Here is a 7194-nt window from a genome sequence, read left to right on the forward strand (position 1 = left end):
CATCATGGCAGATGTCCTCCACCCTTCCATTCCACTCCATCATGGCAGACCAGGGAGAGCAGTTTGAATCCTGATTATGAATACAATGTTAAAAAAAAATTGACCTGTTTTAAATCTCACAGTTTGAGCCAATTCTGTGCAAGACAGACCTCCTAATAGCAGTGGGCAGGGTCAGGTTACAGGGATTTGCGGTGGATGGTGATGGTGTGTCTACAGAGCCACACTCATCATTCTCACCGTCATCGTGAGACAGTGAGAACATTCACACGCTCAAGGCATTTTATGATTAAAGCAACAGCTAACAGCTTCGGCAGGGAATTCAAGGACAACCCAACCATGGTCTCTCCCTCTCGGCCATTTAAGAATTTACAGTTAAGTGAGGAGATAGCGTTTCCATGGAAAGGCAGTAAGGAGATAAGGATAAGAGACACACGTCTTTGGGAAGATATGCCAGGCTGGTGTGAGGTGGTCGGGATAGGCCTGTCTGTGGTGAACTGGCCGAGGAAGAGGCAGGGAACAGTGAGTGCAGGGGTTTTGTCCAAGGAACTTGTAGAAACTAAAGTTCAGAGCGGAGAGCTCCACAAGGAAGACTTGGGTGCCAAGGGAACCAATGAGACTTCAGATTTTATTCTCTGGGCAGGTGATTCAAGTCTCTTACTGGGTCCACTCCGAGTGCAGCGATGGACTGACACAGAGGGCTCCCGGCTCCTCCAGCCACACGCAGAGGAAGGCACGGACATGGTGCATGGTCGGTGTGGTGCCTGCATCTTGGCCCTTGCGCTGTGACCCACCTTTACACTATCAACCCACCACTGAGCTTTGATGAAAGAATCTGTTTCCCTCTAAAAAGAAAACCTAGATTTTTAAAATAATGACTCTTCCTAGGAAAATAATAAAAGGAGGGTGAACGTGTTCAAAAGTGTACACCCCCAAACACTCTTCTCTGAACCCCTGGATTCAGCCCTGACCTCTCTGTGCCGGGCTGGCTGGCATCGGAGATGCTCTTGTAGGTTTTTCTCCTCCCACTGTCTCCTGGAGAAGTGAGGAGGGAGATGGTTTACAGGGGAGTGACTTTCTTCCACGGGCACAGGAACTGAGCGAGAATATGGGAACAGTGGTCTCTTGCCAACCGTTAAAATTACGCATTGTCCTGCTCCCCAAGAATTGGGCTGGTTGAGCAAGAAGACAATTCAACCCCTCCTCCTCCTTGGATTTGCATTGTTGTTTTTCACTTTTCCACCAAACAGGTCTATAGTCAGGAGCAACGAGCTGAACGGTGTCCAGAGGGCTAAGGCTTTTGAAAGAAAGAGAAACACATGGGAAATGCTGTTATTTGCCATGGCAGTGCACAGCATTTTTCTTGCAAAACTGGGTCCAATTGGGTGGGAGTAGAACGCACCTCCAGGGGAGGAAGATATAATGACACGAAAGGAGTGGTGCTTTGATATGATGGAGATGTGCATTGGGCTGAGGTAGAATGAGAGTATGGGGAGTAGGAAACATTTTCAAACACCATTTGGAGTTGATAAGAATTCAAAGGACCCATAGATGTTGCAGTGGGCCAGGTTCATAAAGTAAGGTTGAATTCAACGGAAAACACATTGTAAAGCAGAATTCAATGAACTAGATTTTCCTTGGAGAACGAGAGGATACCGTCCTGTAAAAGCCAGCCTCCTGGTGCCATACGCAGTCCAGTCTAGTTGCCACTCTTCACCTGTAGCTACGAGCAGGTGAGACGTGCTATGATGTAAGTGTAAAGCACACATCAGATTTTGAAGACTTAATGTGAATAATAAGAATGTAAATATCACATTACTAACATAAGATATTGATACATGTCAAAATGATATTTTGGATATGTTGGGTTAAATAAAATATTTTATTAAAAGTAATCTCCCCTATTTATTTCTACTCTCTTAATGTGATGACTGAAAAATCTAAAATTGTGTACGTGGCTTTCATAGTATTATTAATGAATCATTTAGCTCTAGACTCTAAACCTGAGTCCAGATGGCACCCAGGGATGGTGTCTATCTCTGACGGGTAGTCTCTCTCTCTCTCTCTTATTCAAAATAGGGTTTAATTAGACTTTTTCATTTTATTATGTCTTACCAGAAATATCTAAGGAAGAATCATAGGAGAGATTGAGGTAGGGTACCACTAAGTACAGACAGGAAGAGACCCTAAGCTCTTAGATCTTCACTGGACTTCCTTGACAGGAGGAGAGGAGAATACATGAATTGAGCCTGACCTGTGGTGGCGCAGCGTACACAGCATCAACCTGGGGTGCTGAGGTCGCCGGTTGGAAACCCGGACTTGGCCAGTCAGGGCTCATACGAGAAGCAACTACCATGAACTGATACTTCCCACTCCATCCCCTGCCTTTCTCTCTATCCTCTCTCTAAAATCAATACATAAAATCTTTTTAAAAAAATGAATCATTGAGTTCAAGGAGAAGTAAATTTACTGAGTCCTTACCTTTTATCACTCCGTATTCTAAGCCTGTGCATATAAAGTGTGATCTGTAGTATACTAAACAAATGTGAGATATCTGAGTGATGGAGCTTTGAGGTAGATGATCTTCATGAGTAGACAGGACTTTACCATGCAGTTTTATCTCCTGACCTGGCCCTTCTCACCTGGTGAATGCCCGGACTTCCAATGAATCATCACATAGGTCCGCACAGATTCCATCAGCGTTGAGCTGGACAGGCAGGGTGGCGTTGAGCTGCACAGAAACTAGCGTTCCGGCGGGCAAGGTGCACCCCACGCAGAGAAGGCAATCAGCCGCATGGCAGAGGCTGTCCGCTGTGGGGCGTGAGTTTTGTTCAGTCTTCTGGTTCTTTCTAGTCCTGTTTCAACACTGTACCCCCCCATCTCCACACCATAGCTTACCTGTCAAGAGGCCCTGGGGAGCCTTATGTGTTCAAGAACTTGAGCTTTCTGGAGGTCAGAACGATATACTTGGATGTTTCAGAGAATCCATTTGTATAAGATAGAGTCTAGGACAATACTATCCAAAAGAATTTTCTGTGCTGAGAGGTCTGGGTCTTTGCTGTCCAATATGGCTGCCACTAATCACACGCAGCTATCGAGTGCTCGAAAGGTGGCTAATGTGACTAAGAAACTGAATTTTAAATGTCATTTAATATTAATGAACTTAAGTTCAAATATAAGTAGTGACATGTGACGGGTAGCTAGAGTATTAGACATCACAATTCTAGCAATTCCCTTGCAGATGGAGAAAACAAAGAGAGGCGTGTTTATAGGTCATCGGGGAGCTCTACAGATGCTATGCACTTGAGAGAACTATGACCAGAAAAAACATGGAGGTTTTTTTCTAGTGTCCTTTATCTTCCTTTATCAAGGCAAAGCACGAAGCCAAAAGCAGGAGGTGAGCTTATTTATTACAGACTCTTTCTAAAGATACTGGAGGTAGATATGGGGTCCAGTTAATGTAAACAGAGTCAGGGTTGTCACGAAGCTTGCAACTCATAGATGTCTTTCAGGAGGAGACTTACCGCCCAGGACTTGCCCTGGTCATTCTGACTTCATGGCGGGTGTGAAGAACACCCCCTCGCGGCAGGTCTAGGTGATGTGATAGGGATAAACAGAGAAGTAGCTATGATATGTCATGGACTTGGAGTCAAGATACTTGGTCCAAGTGCTGAGCACTGCTATTTAGCTTCATGACATTGGAATGAGCACCTTAACTTACTGATCACTATAAATGTTTTCTCATTTATACAATGGTAATAATAATACCTACTGTACAGTGTTCTTGGGAAGATGTGGTTGACTCTGTGTAAGCTATAAAACGCTGAATTCATGTTAACATTGTGTTCTGTCCCATAAGCAGTGTGCCTGGCACTGCTTACGATGCCACAGAGATCTCCAAACTCGTTGGGATCAGCCAACGAATCTGGAAGTTTCAAACTCTTATCACCTGGGATTTAAGGAATGATATGAATTGCAGATATATCCTCTGGGTCTGCAAGTTTCTTCTATTTTAAAATTTTGTGTTGCACCTTTTAGATAGTCAAATATGACATCTTGGTTATTGATGTCCTTCTTATAAGGACAGCACATAGCAGAGTGCTGTCATTATCTTAGTCTCCATATTCGTGTTTATAATTAAGTTGATTTCAAGATATGGAGACCCCCCTTAATAACTAATTTATTTGCTCCACATGGGCAGAGCAGTGGATTTCGCAGTAGTCAAAAGACTAGGATAGTGGTAGAGAAGGGTCTTCACTTTGTACGCTGCAGTGTCGGGGTGTGGCGCTCCGGACACAGGCTGCAGAAGGGGGCCTTCCTTGCTTCGTGAGCAATGACTTACACTCAGCAAAGCATCATCTGGTGTATTAAATCTATGTTGTAATTTTATCTATTAATTTTATAGTCTTTAAACTTTTACTTGTATTTTAAATATATTTAAACTTTACTTTTATTTATTTTTAGTTTTATAATTCAGTAAGAGCTAAAAGGTTTAACTGGTTGTATGTTTGAACATATTTAAGAAATATTATAATAAAAATAATTATACACTATATTATTAATTACTTCTAAACATAATAAAAATAATCACAGATTCCTCCTGTGGGGTGTCTGTGAGAGTATATATATTTCTTTGTGTAAGGGTATACATAGTACTCAAGTTTGAGAAACACTGCTGTGGTATACATATCACTGGGTTTCAGAAAACTTGACATCAAGCACTAGTTTATTAATTATTTTATATTGGGAAAAACATTTCTGAACCTGGTGTAATAAACTGTATAAATATATGTAATAAACATATTTCTGTAAACTGGTGTAATAATCACTATTTCACAATGTTTTACAGGGTAATTGCAAGGATAGGCAAAATAAATGAAGAACAACTTTATAAATTTTTAAGTGCCATATGAGTAACCTATGTGCCAATTATTATTACTATAGCCTGTACATGAACCACAGCACAATGTTCCCACAGGCAGAGAGGAGAACTCAGGAGTTTGGGGAGTATGCATACAGATCTAAGGAAGTTGGTTGACATAATTAAGATGTTGCTAAGGTTCACAGAAATCAAATCACAAATTATGCAGCATAAAAATGTTTTCTCCCTTTTTTCTTTAAGTGGGTAGGGGTGTGTGTGTGTGTGTGTGTGTGTGTGTGTGTGTGTGATAGACTCCCGCATGCAGCCCCCATCTGGGGCCGATGCTTGAATCAACCGAGTTACCCTCAGTGTGTGAGGCTGAGCTCAAACCAACCAAGCCACTGGCTGCGAGAGGGGGAAAGGAAGAGAAAGGCGAGAGGGAGGGGAAGGGAAGCAGATGGTTGCTTCTCACGTGTGCCCTGACTGGGGATAAAACCTAGGATGTCAGTACCAACACTCTATCCACTGAACCAACCGGCTAGGGCCCTATATTTTCTATTTCATAGAATATCAGGTGAACTGAGAGGTTCAGTGATTGAACTGCAAGAAGCCAATGTTTAAATTTACAGAGGTCTCCTTTCAGCCCAGACTCCTCTTTGAAACTCTCCCTGTCTCAAGCTCACACCTAGGTAGCTTTCTGTTCCGCACATTGGTAGAAATGTCCATCTGCACTCACCACTCCACGTCAAAGACTGCATGTCCTTGGGAGTCCCCAAATTAAGACTGCTTATTTTCTGGGTCCTTCCTTCACTTACCCTGCTCTTATACCTTAGCTACTTTGTCAACTCCCATGACACTGAGAGTCTGAATGGTGTAATGTAGCTTTTCATTTTATATGAACCTTTATTTCTACTTGTTAGATTCTAAGTTATACCAAGGTTGAAATAATGTGCTCCATTTCCTTTATACACTGCAGAGCTGAGTGGAATATAGATGCTTTACTTAAGTTTTGGCAATCGATTCAGTTGGGTTGACCTCACCAGGGACAAATACGATGTAAGTGTTCTCCATCACACCAGCAATTTCTGTGAGAATGACGAGGTTAAAGAACCATTATGGATAGAGTTGCATATGTAAAAAGGTCTCTGCAGCAAATAAGAGTCCCTAGGGCTCTCCAAAGTCATCAAATGGGGGCGTATTTTGAGCCACAAACTTTCCTTGACTACAATGATACAAAATAGATGGGCATAGTGTTATACAGAGGATTGGTTATTTCCACAAGAGGTAGATGAATACCAATTCGCATGTGAGGAAGGAAAGAAAGGTGAATGATTTAGATAGCAGTAAATGAGCCATGTGATCATTTGTGAGGTTTGGATAGGAAAAGGAAAATGCCCAAATTTGTATTTTATTTCCCTAATGTGACCTCATTATACCAACCTTGGGATTCCTACTTTTGCATTAAGAGAACTGATATATCGAGAATTTTTCTGGCCTTGTAGGGATAGTTTTTATTTTAGATAATCTCAGACTACATCTAGATCACAATATATAAAAGAATGTGGAAAACTGCCTAAAACAGAAAAACTGTCACAATATAAAGAAGACACAGTAGGAAACCAAGAGAAGAGTTTTTTTTTTTTAATTATTCCTTCATATTCAAACTTCACAAACAGTGTGAACTTGTACAATACCTCGGAAAGTGAAACTTACAAAAAAAGTGCTGGTAACATTTAAAAAAAAAAACAACAAAAACCCCAAAAAACAAACATCATTCTTAGCAACATCAATTACTCTTCCACACAAAACAGAAACCTTGTAAAATTTATTTTCGTATTTTTAAGGCGTAATACTTCCGTATAAAGTATATGCAAGAGATAAAACTTCACAGTATTCCAAAATGTCACAATAATAATAATAATATAATAGTATAATGAAGCGCTACAGTTAATTTTTCTTTTTTTTTTTGAATTTTTTTCCTGTTTAAATAACAAATACAAGTCACAGGTAAATATACGTGAGAAAAATACGAGGCTAATATTAAATGGCAGGTAAGGATACTGTCACTGTAAGAAAAAACTGGCAGGATGTGTGTATTTAGTCTATATTTTAAAGCACTTGATAGAAAAGGCGTATACAAGGTTTTTCAAAACAATTTTTTTGTTTGATAACTGACAACAATTTAAAAGTATAATGAGGAAAAAAAAAGGAACAAACTCCGTCTCAAAACTGTTGACCTGCTCATCCCAAACCATGTAGATATTGATGGATGGATGTGAGTTTGCGTTTACGTGGGTTACTACGGCACGCGGATTGATACAAGCAGTGTTCCACGC

Source organism: Saccopteryx leptura, chromosome 8 (assembly GCF_036850995.1).
Source record: "Saccopteryx leptura isolate mSacLep1 chromosome 8, mSacLep1_pri_phased_curated, whole genome shotgun sequence".
NCBI lineage: Eukaryota > Metazoa > Chordata > Mammalia > Chiroptera > Emballonuridae > Saccopteryx > Saccopteryx leptura.